Genomic DNA, 12,500 nt, shown 5'->3' on the forward strand with positions numbered 1-12,500 from the left:
AAGCTACACGCCTGGAGGAGCTCCTCTCTAAGGAAGAACTTGGAAATGAGAAACAGTCCGACTTGCTACGACGCATGAAGCGATTGCTCGGAGACAAATACGCAGCATTCGACAAGTCCATTTTGCTCCACCCATTCTACCAGTGCCTGCCACCAACCATCCAAGGCAACCTCTTCAGCGCCAAGAACAAGCTCTCACTCGAAGAGCTAGCCACTCTTGCTGATGACTGTATGGCTTCGGTAACAGTTGCGCGCCCTACTATCGCCAAACTCGCAAACCAGTCCGCAACTCAGGCGTTAACCGAGCTAGTCTCCAAACTCACCCTCCAGGTCAGCGCCCTCCAAGAGCAGGTTGCTAATCTTCACAGATGACCCCCGTCACCAAGATACCACCGCAACCGCTCCAGGTCTACGTCCAGAGGGAGACCCAAGGAAACATCAGGTGTCTGCTTCTACTATCGCCGTTTTGGACAAGATGCGAAAAAATGCGCACAGCCATGCACCTTCTCACCGGCACTGTTAAACAATATGGGCGAGCGCTAACGGCGCACATCATTTCCAAACATACATCGAAACTTTTCTTCGTTTTTGATCCACTCTCAATCACCACATACCTCATAGATACCGGAGCTGAAGTCAGTGTTCTGCCTGCCACAGCAACCCAGCACTCACTGCCGTCGATGCCTTACCCCAACGCAGCCAACAGTACCAAGATACCCGTTTTAAAGAGGAAGACACTTCAGCTAGAGCTCAACCTTTGCCGATCCTTCGAGTGGACCTTCTACGTTACAGCAGTTTCCCAACCAATCCTTGGCGCCGATTTTTTTACCCACTTTGATCTCCTGATTGATATTAAAAAATCACAAGCTCCACGATCCCTTACATCGATGTCATCCAACGCCAGACCAACAACCGGAGTAAGTAGCCAGCTTTCAACCATCAGTGCAATAACAAGCTTGCTTCTCTCCTCAGGACCTTCCCTGCCTTGATACAACCTTACTCCACGACCACGACTCTGAAACACCACGTAGTGCACTACATAGACACTACAGGACCTCCAGTGTACGCCAAAGCCCGCCGTCTAGCTCCAGAACGCCTCAAACTAGCCAAAACAGAACTGGAAGCCCTCATGCGTCAAGGTATCATTCGCCCAAGCTCAAACAACTGGTCGTCAGTGCTCCACATCGCCCCCAAAAACAATGGCGACATCAGACCATGTGGTGACTACCGCGCCCTCAACTCGCGAACTATGATGGATAGGTACCCAGTTCCCAACATACAGGAGTTTTCCTCAAAACTTGCAGGAACTCGTGTATACTCCCGAATCAACCTTGTCAAAGCCTTCCATCATATTCCAGTCAACCCGCCGGACATCCCCAAAACAGCTGTCACCACGCCTTTTGGCTTGTTCGAATACGTTTGAGTGTCCTTCGGCCTCAAGAACTCTGCCCAAACTTTTCAGAGATTTATGGACGAAGTCCTACGAGGTTTTCCTTTTTCCTTCACTTACATCGACGATGTGCTCATCGCCACTCCGGACGAAGCCACGCACCAAGACCATCTGAAACAAGTCTTTACCCGATTACAAGACTACGGCATCCACATCAATCTCGACAAATCTGAGTTCGGTGTTTCATCCATCAACTTCCTAGGACAAACCGTCACACCTTCAGGCGTCACCCCTGTCTCATCCCGCTGCGACGCCATTCAGGGTTTCCCGAAATCTATAATCTCGACAGACGCTTCAGACACAGGTGTCGGCGCAGTTCTGCAGCAATTAATCAACGACGCCTCGAACCCCCTCGCCTTCTTCTCAAAGAAGCTCAACAATGCTGAGAAGAAATACAGCGCCTTCGACAAGGAACTCCTAGCCATCTACAAGGCTGTCAACAGGTTCAGGTATTTCATCGAAGGACGACAATTTTACATATACACTGATCACAAACCAATCACAATTACATTAATTCATAACAAAACAACCTACTCTCCTAGACAACTACGACACATAGATTTAATTTCCCAGTTCACCACAGATATTCACTATGTTCAAGGTGAAAACTCCCCTGCCGACGCACTCTCGCGCAACATATCTGCAGTCTCTACCTCTCATCGACTACGCCGCCATCGCCGCAGACCAAGATGATGATACCGAGCTGCAGCGATTGATGGAAAACCCCGATTTGCAGATGAAGAAGGTACAGCTCCCTGGAACCAACATTCAGCTCTACGCCGATGTATCCACGGACACCAACCGGCCCTACTTGCCCGAGAACCACAGGTATCCCTTGTTCCACCATTTACATGACCTCTCCCACCCAGATATTCGAGCTTCGCAGCACATAATGTCAGCATGCTTCATCTGGAGTGGAATCGCCAAACGTTCGACACTGGACCCACACCTGCGTCAAGTGCCAAGCTTCTAAGGTCACACGCCACACCATCTCCCCTCCAGGTACCTTCCGCCCAGTCTCTACTAGACTCGAGCACGTCCACATCGACATCATCGGACCGCTTCCCTTCTCTGACAGCTTCAGGTATATTCTTACTTGTGTAGACCGTTTTACATGCTGGCCCGAAGTAATCCCGCTTACAGACATAAGCACAGACACAGTAGCCAAAGCTTTCATAACCACCTGGATATCAAGATTCGGTACACCACTCAGCCTCACATCCGACCGTGGTAGCCAATTTGAATCCACTCTATGGAACACAATTATGTCTTTGCTAGGTATCCGGCGTTTCAGAACAGCAAGCTACAATCTTCAATTCAACGGATTCGTCGAACGCTTCCACCGACAACTCAAGGCTTCACTTGCAGCAACAGCACGCGATCGCACCGACTGGTCTACGGTGCTTCCAATGGTCCTCTTCGGCATATGCACGTCCCTAAAAGAAGACCTTGGCCACTCTTCTGCAGAACTTCTTTATGGCACTCCACTCCGCCTGCCAGGTGAGTTTCTTGCATCCGCCCCTATAACACAGCTTGGAGCATTCAAGATTATGCCACTAATCTTACAGATACAATGCAGAAACTCCAGCCAGTGTCACCACGTACATCACCCACAAGAACGTTCGTGAGCCAGGACCTCGATAACTACTCGCATGTTTTCGTTCGCGTGGAGGGAGTAAAGAAGCCTCTTCAGCAACCATACGATGGACCATACAGAGTCATCAAGAGGATAAGAGAGAACTTGACCATCGATCGCCGTGGAACCACTGATGTCATCTCCATGGACCGCGCCAAGCCTGCATACCTCCTCTAGGACAACATACAAGATCCCGTTGGTCTTCCGACACCTCCGGACACACAGGCTACAAACCACAAGCACACTACAAAGAAGAAACCGATATCGTTCCTCCTACCTTGTCACTTGGGGGAGAGTTCTGTAGTGTTCTGTGGCCATCACGTAGAGTTTTCCCTTTAAGACTCGTGACCTCCAAGTACCGGACAAAACTATGGTCACCCCTTTGGACGACACGCATTTGATTAATTCATATAGATATACATATATATATATATATATATATATATATATATATATATATATATATATATATATATATATATATATATATTCACTCCAGCAACTTTATTTAATTTGTAAATAGAATAAGAAAATATTCCTCTATATTCTGTAACAAGGATATATATGCATTGTAAAAATATTTTAAATTATTGTATACTAAAAACAAAGTATCAAGAATTTCGCAACTATTGTTATATATAGTATCATCGAAATTTTCAATAAATGAGATCAGTCATGGGATTGACTTTAAATATCCTAGCTATTCTTCTGAAAGATAGCTGTTTTTTTTATTTTTCTTTTTTTTCTTCTTCTTATTATTATTATTATTATTATTATTATTATTATTATTTTTTTTTTGTAAGAATAGTACCAGCCGTTATCACTGAGCATGGAAGTGTTCATCCCAAGGGTGCGTAAGGGTAAATACACCGCGGCGAACTATGTTCAGACAGGTACATTCCAACGAGAACACCACCAGTCGTCGGCACAGAGTACGGAAGTGCTCATTCCAAATGTGCACAAGGGAATCATACCACGGCAAACTCAATGGTGTGTTCTGACTCCCCTATGTGAAAAATCTTGTATACCTTGTCCCTACCTCTCGTTTCAGGCTGGCCGCTTCCAACAAGGGCGACTAGTAGTGGAGCCAAAATTTGGTGACACCACAGTATCTCTGGGTATGTATGTGTATACATGTGTATGTGTGCATGGGTATGGATGTGTATGTGTCGATCATTAGGCGTAGACGTATCGAGACAGTGCTCCCAATTGAATAGTGTTTAACAGTGTTTAACTGCGGTGAAAGGGCTCAGATATTTGTGAAAAGATAGTCAAACGAACGATGAACACACAATCGAAGAAAGAAGATAGTGTTGCCGTAATCAAGCGATCAAAAGTCTAAAATAGAGTGCAAATCGAAAGCACCACGGGCTGTACCGGGAGTGCCAGAGAGTGCAGTGAGGTCCCAAGGTGGTTGTAAAACGGCCTGTAGGCTGACCGCACGCATCTGTGCGAGCCAAAGGGCTACCCCTCCCCCCAGGCGGTCGTAGGCTCAAACCAGTGATATAATTCAAAAGTGTTAAAGTGTATGAAGTGCAAGTGCTAAGTGCATTCCCATCACCCCCTCCAACCCCTGTCCACCTGCCCCTCCGACCCCTGTCCTCCTTCCAATACCCAACACCCTCCAACCTCCAGCCCCCTACCCTCCTCCCAACCCGCAACCCCCTCCGACCCCCAGCCCCTCCTTCATCCTCCTCCGCCGAGGGTAAAATGGAATGACCGCTTCCAACCGTCTCTCTCTCTCTCTCTCTCTCTCTCTCTCTCTCTCTCTCTCTCTCTCTCTCTCTCTCTCTCTCTCTCTCTCTCTCTCTCTCTCTCTCTCTCTCTCTCTCTCTCTCTCTCTCTCTCTCTCTCTCTCTCTCTCTCTCTCTCTCTCTCTCTCTCTCTCTCTCTCTCTCTCTCTCTCTCTCTCTCTCTCTCTCTCTCTCTCTACCTCTCTCTCTATCCCTCTTCCTCTTCTTGAGCTGTTCTATTTCTCCTATTATCTCTCTTTTCATCTGTATAAATAAGATATATTTATTAGGGATTACTAATAGGGATTCTTTTCATCTTTATACATAAGATATTATGATCAGGGATCATTATTAGGGACTGTATTAGCATTAGTTACCGCAGTCGCTTCGGATAAGGAAATCGGTATATGTATATCGTCCAGAGAGAGGAGCATCTGAAACGTGGTGAGTATAATACTAAGACAATTTCTTCTCTCAAGAATCTGAATTAGTCAAAAAACTAAGGCAGTCTCTTCTCTCAAACATCTAAATTAGTCAAAATGCCTACTTCCTTACGAACCTGGGATAGTTACAGATGCAAGGTGGCAAGACAGTATTTCAAAAACTCGTCTATTTGCCGCTTGTGTGTCTTTAAAAATAGACAAAACAAAGACTCCCAACAGATCAAGGCTCTGAAGGAGCAGTTTGACTCACTGAAGGCGAAATATGAGACCCTTGTAGAAATACTGAAGACTAAATATGAGGCCCTTGTAGAATTCGTGACCGAGAACGTGGGGACAGTCCCACAATTGCTGGCACCGATACACTCGCGTGAAAATGCGGTCCCCAAAAATGACATTCCTGCTTCACAGGATAGTCCCCAACCTGCACTACAGGCACCGATACACTCGCGTAAAAATGCGGTACCCAAAAATGACATTCCTGCTCCACGTGATAGTCCCCAACCTGCACTGCAGGAAGCCTCCCCACCCGCTACACGGGATGGGGGATGGCAAATGGTCAAGAAAGGTGCCAAACCCCGCCGGAAGGCACAGGTATCATCAGGACCCACCACCTCCAATAGATTTAAAGTTTTAGATCTAGCCAAGGAGGACGAGTTTGAAACTCGTTTAGTCGGGAACTCCATGGTTAGGCACCAATCTGAACAGTTCTGTGGTCGTTCTTCAAATGGCCGCAGGTGTTATATGTATAGAGGTGCCGGACTTGATGACATTGCCGAGTACTATGACGATGTCACATAACACGCGGACTCGAATACGGTATTCATAATCCACGCCGGTACGAATGATGTCGAGTCAACGCGATCAGAAGAACTCATTGAAAAGTACCGGAGTACAATCAGGAATTATAAAGAAAAGGTTCCTGGGAAAAGCCTTGTAATTTCAGGGATCCTTCCCAGATTCAAGAGAAGGGGAAAATCTTTTGACATCGACTGATTTTACAACAAAGCATTCAGTGCAAACAACAGAGAAAAATCCCTCTGTGAAAAGGAAAAGTTGCACTTTGTACATTTCTGGGACAACTTCTACTTCGATAAAACTATGTTTGAAGAAGACTGTCTCCACTTGAATGTGGCCGGAGCAGCAAGGTTAGGTAGGCTGCTCAACAACAGCCTGGCCGACATCAGAAGAAAAAACTCCTCAGTGGAGCCCCCATCAACACCTCCTTAATAGAGCAAAAAAGAAAAATGACAGATATCAACTTCTGTTACGTTAATGCTCGCAGCGTACGAAACAAATTCGAAGATCTAGAGATTCTCGGAGCGACAGGTAACTATCACGTGATAGGAGTAACAGAAACATGGTTGGACACATCAAGTCGAGATTTAATTGCGGAATACTGTTTGCCGGGCTACACAATTTTCAGTTGAGAAAGAGAAAATAGAATAGGTGGTGGAGTAATCTTGTATGTCCATAACTCCCTCCAACTATCACTGTTAAAAACAGAGGCAGTAACAAATGTTGATATATTGTTTGTTGAAATTAAAAACAATTGTAATAAATCTAAAGTAATGATTGGACTTGTATATAGACCACCGGGTCAGCTGCTGGAAAATGACGAAAACTTATTCTATTTAATCGTAGAAACTAACCAACGCTGCGAGACAGTCATCATAGGAGACTTTAATTTACCGGTTAAGAGATGGGGTGAGGATCTGATTTCGCATACAGGATGAGACTTGTATAGTAACTTACTGGAAAGGAACTTCCACAAATGCATAAACAGCCCTGCTCGAGGAAATAATATTCTTGACCTAATATTTTCTACAACAGAGAATCTTGTTAACGAAGTAAATGACGGCCCAATATTCAGCATTAGCGATCATCGTATCATCACATTTAAAATGAAAATGGAAGCCAGTTTATCTAAGATCAACAAAGAAAAAGTACCTGACTTCCGTAAAGCCAATTTTAATAGACTCCGATCATTACTAGAAAACTCAGACTGGAGTACAACTTCGAACGAGATTGATATTGATAAAACGTGGGAGAACTTCACCACGGAGCTAAACAATGCTGCAAATCTCTGTGTTTCCTATCGTGAGAAACGTCCAGCAACAAATAAACCAGTCGTGGAATAGGGAAATTAGTAACAGCCTCTCTCGTAAAAGGAGTGCGTATAAAAAGTATTTATCAACTAAAAGCCAAGACGATAAACTAAAAATAGACAGAATTCGCCGCGAAACCAAAACACTGATAAAGCGTAGTAAGAAAAATCTTGAAGAGTATATTGCTGAGGCAAGCAAATCGAACCCTAAAGAATTCTATAGTTATGCGAATAAGAAGAAAACGCTTACCTGCGATGAAGATAAACATACGGATGATGAAAATTAGATGGCCTCAATCCTTTTTTTTTTTTTGCATCCGTCTTCACAGACGAGGATTGCTCAGTGTATCAGCCACCAGAATATAAAATGTCCCAAAACGTTTTAAATCAACTCATAATTACCGAAAGTGATGTCGTACAAGTGATTGATAAACTCAAAATAAATAAAGCCCCGGGACCTGATAAGATTTCACTTAGAATTCTGCGGGAAGTCAAAAATCAAATCAGTAAACTCTTGTGTATCCTTTTAAACAAATCTTTAGCACTTGGTAAAGTCCCATCAGATTGGAAATGTGCTAACCTAACACCAATATTCAAGAAAGGGAACAAATCACAACTAGGCAAATACAGACCGATTAGCCTGACTTCCATTGTGTGTAAACTGCTAGAGACCATCATCCGCGACAGTGTAGTGAATTTTTTAGAAGAAAATAAATTTATGAAAGATTCGCAACATGGTTTCCGTAGCAAATGCTCATGTCTAGCTAATCTCCTCGATTTCTTTCATGGCGTCTTTAACAAATATGAGAAATGTAGATCTGTTGATATAATAAATCTAGTTTTTCAGAATGCATTCGATAAAGTTCCCCACAAACGATTGCTCGACAAATTAAAAACGCACAGTATTTCTGGCAGTATCCACAACTGGATTAAAGATTGCCTCTCAGAGCGAATTTTTTTTTATAATTGACGGGGCCTCATCTAGCTGGCTCGACGTTAAAAGTGGCGTACCGCAAGGATCATTTTTGGGACTCGTTTTGTTCTTAATATATATAAATGATCTAGACCACTGCCTCCTCTGCAAAGTATCAATATTTGCTGATGACACAGAAATTACCGGTAAAGTAACAAACACCAAAGAGAAAGAAACTCTGCAATCCGAATTGCGAAATACTGGATTCAGTAACTAAATTTTTCATTTATTTATTCATTATTATGATTTTTTTTTTTTTTTTTTGCATCCGACCTAGATATGGACCAAAAGGTCTCCTGTCGGCATGCTCCGCATTTGTAATCCTTTGTAATCTAGGAGTTTTAATATCAAATGACTTGAAGCCAAGTCAACATTGCTCAGAAGTTGTTAAAACAGCAATTAATTGGTTGGCTTCATCGGAAGAGTCCTCGAAAGTAAATCAGATTTTTTTTTTTTTGCTAAACCTCTATAATTCTTTGATCCGTTCCCATCCCGGATTCTGTGTACAATTTTGATCCCCATACTACCAGAAAGATATTAATAAACTAGAAAGAGTGCAACGGAGAATGACTAAAATGATACCAAGGCTGAGAAATATGCCGTATGAAGAAAGACTTAAAAGTCTAAACTTATTCTCACTTTCAAAAAGAAGAATGCGAGGAGATTTGATTGAGGTTTTTAAAAGGTTAAAAGGCTTTGACAACATCAATGTCAAAAATTACTTCTTATTAGACCAATCAAATACAAGAAGACGTCACGATTTTAAAGTAATTGGCAAAAGATTCTCTTCGAACGAAAGTAAGCACTTCTTCTTTAACCGGGTTGTTAATGTGAGGAATTCGATACCTTCCACTGTCGTTGAAAGTAACACAATATCAACATTTAAAAATCGCTTTGATAAATACTTGGAATCTAATCCGCAAATAAAACATTATCCTTTGCAATAGAATATATGACAACCCGGCATTTCATTACAATTGGATAGGATAGTGGTAGCAGTAGTGTAAGTTCATCTTCTATCGCCTAGTTGCCCTGTTTTCTTAACTGTAGTTTAGTTTAGTAAACACAAACAGCCTCGTTGGGGCTAATAGGCCTGCTGTTGTTTGTTCTTCCTTTGTAAACCTTTGTGTATATGGATATGAGTGTATATGTATGTGTATGCATGTGGTTGTATGTATACATATGTGTATGTATGTACATGTATGTGTGTATGTACATATATATGTGTATGTGAACGTATGTTCATGCACCCCTACACTTTAAAATCTATTGTTTGATACCTCTCACTCTTTGAATATTATCATATTTTCATTACCATTTCCTTTGTTCCCTCTCTTTCTTTGTTTTTATATTCATATTTCCTGTTTTGCGTCTTCCCACCCCCTCTCATTCGTTTCTCCCTCCCAACGCCAACTTTCTCCTTTCTGGCCTACTAGGCATCACCTTTCCCACCCCTCGCTTTCCCTCCCCTCTTATCCCCCTACTTCCCTTCCAATTATTCGCTCGAAATAATTTCCCAGTGGCATCGTTCTCTACCCTCCCTACTTCCCCTTCTCCATCCCTCCGTCCCTTCCCTCACCTTCCTCATCCTCTTTTTCACCCCTAATTTTCTCCCTACGTTTTCCTCTCTTTCCTTCTTTCCCCCATTTATCTTCCATTTATCTTCCTCCCTTTTTTTTTCTCCGCCCCTCCCCCATCATTCCCTCCCTTCACTCTTCCTTCACCGCTTCCTGCCTCTCCCTTTACATTCATCCAACCCTCCATTTGTTTTTCATTTGCTCACTCACTCACTCATTTACTTTATGCACCCCTCCATCTGCTCATTCTCACTCACCCTCTCACTCACTCACTCACTCACTTTCTCACTCAATCACCCACTTACACACACACACACACACACACACACACACACACACACACACACACACACACACACACACACACACACACACGCGCGAGCGCGCGCGCACGCACACGCACACACACACACACACACACACACACACACACACACACACACACACACACACACACACACACACACACACACACACACACACACACACACACACACACTCGGTGGCGCAGTTGGTAGAACGATGAACTACTAGCATGGTGGTGCGCGTAGTGCTTGGTTCGAATCCTGCCCAGGGCCGAAATTATTTCGGTACAGCTGCGCTTCGGGTCGTTACTCTGACTCTCGTGGGTGGGGAGTTGGGGGTGTGTGTGTGTGTAAGGTCATAGCGTTACCCATAGATCGGACCTACGAGCTCTGAGCTCTCTTCCAGGAGGGAAATAGCTGTCGATCACGAGTCGAACACGTGATCCAAAGACCAAGTGAATACACACACACGCACACACACGCACACACACACACACACACACACACACACACACACACACACACACACGCGCGCGCGCGCGCGCACACACACACGCACACACGCACACGCACACACACACACACACACACACACACACACACACACACACACACACACACACACACACACACACACACACACACACACACATATATATATATATATATATATGTATATATATACATATACACACATTCACTCATACATTCGTTCACATACTCGCACATTCACACATTCGTTCATACATTCATTGAAGAAGGCCCCCTCCCTCTTATTGCACGTCTCCTTACCGCCCTAGTTCTTTCTACACTTCTTTGTCACTTCCTTTCTCCTTCCATTTCCCTTTCCCTTCCTCACTTCCTCCCACTTTCCCTCCTCCTCACTCTTTGCCTCCCTCCATGTTTCCCTTCCTCTATCCCCCTTCTTCCTACTCTCCTTCCTACCTCCCCTCCTCCTCTCTTCCCTACCTTCATCCATATTTTCACTCCTCTTGACTTCCCTCTCAACCTCCCCTCCTTCCTGCCTTCTTTCCCTACCCTTTCTCCTTCCTGTCTACCTTCCTACAACTCCCTTCTACCTGCCTTCCATTCGACCTCCCTTCCTCCTTGTTAGCCTCCGTACCATCCCTTCTCCCTCCTTCTGTCACACATCCTCTCACTTATTTTCTCTCCCAAGAATAATCACTTCTTTCCATTTCATATCGAGCTAAGGCTGGCCATTGCTCCAAAGTCTATCTCTTCCTCCCATCCACTCCCTTCCTCTCCCTTCCCCTCCCTCCCTTCCCTTTCCCTCCCTTCCCCTTTCTTCCTCGCCATTTCCCTCCCTTTCCCTCCCTTCCTCTCCTTTGCCCTCCCTTCCCCTCCCTCCCCCACACTCCCCTTTCCTACCCCTCCCTTCCCCACACTCCCCTTCCCTACCCCTCCTTTCCCTTCACTTTCCTCCCTTCCCCTCCCATCTCCTCCCTTCCTCTCCCTTCCTTTCCCTTCTTCTCCCTTCCTCTCCTTTCCTCTCCCTTTCTCTCTCTTCCCCTTCCTTCTCGTCCCTCACCCTTTTCTCCCTTTCCCTTCCTTTCCTTCCCTTTCCCTCTCTTTCCCCTCCCTTTCCTCCCTTCCACTCCCTTCCCCTCCCTTCCTCTCCCTTCCCCTCACATTCCTTTATTTTCTTCCATTCCCTTCATTTTCCTTCCCTTCACCTCCCTTCTCCTCCATTCCCTTCCCTTTCCTACCTTCCCTTCTGTTCTTCTCCCCTCCCCTCCCTTTCCCTTCCTTCTCTTCCCATCCCCTCCCTTGCCCTCCCTTTCCTCATTTCCACTCTCTTCCCTCCTTTCCTATCCCTCCCTTCCCTTCCCTCCCATTCCCCTCCCTTTCCTTCCCTTCTCCTCCCTTCCCTGCCTTTCCTTCCTTTCCCTTCCTCTCACTTCCTTTTCCTTCCTCTTCCTTCCTTTTCCTTCGCCTCCCTCATCTTCTCTTCTATTTTTTCTCCATCTCCTCCCCTCCCTTTCCTCACCCACTCTCTTCCATTCCCCTACCTTCTCTTCTCCTCATTTCCCATCCTTTCCTCTCATATCCCCTTCACTCCCTTCATTTCCCATCCATTACTTCCGTTCCCCTCTCTTCCCTTCCCTTTCCCTCCTTTCCTCTCCCTCCTCCTCCTCCCTTCTCCTCCCTTCCTCTCATTTCCCCTACCTTTTCCTCATTTCCCCTCCCTTTTCCCCCTCTTCCCTTTCCTTCCCCTCTCTTTGCATCACTTCCCCTAACTCTCCTCCCTGCCCCTTGTTT

The sequence above is a fragment of the Oratosquilla oratoria genome, chromosome 34 (genome assembly GCF_046742065.1).
Source record: "Oratosquilla oratoria isolate Oo_2021 chromosome 34, ASM4674206v1, whole genome shotgun sequence".
Classification (NCBI taxonomy): Eukaryota; Metazoa; Arthropoda; class Malacostraca; order Stomatopoda; family Squillidae; genus Oratosquilla; species Oratosquilla oratoria.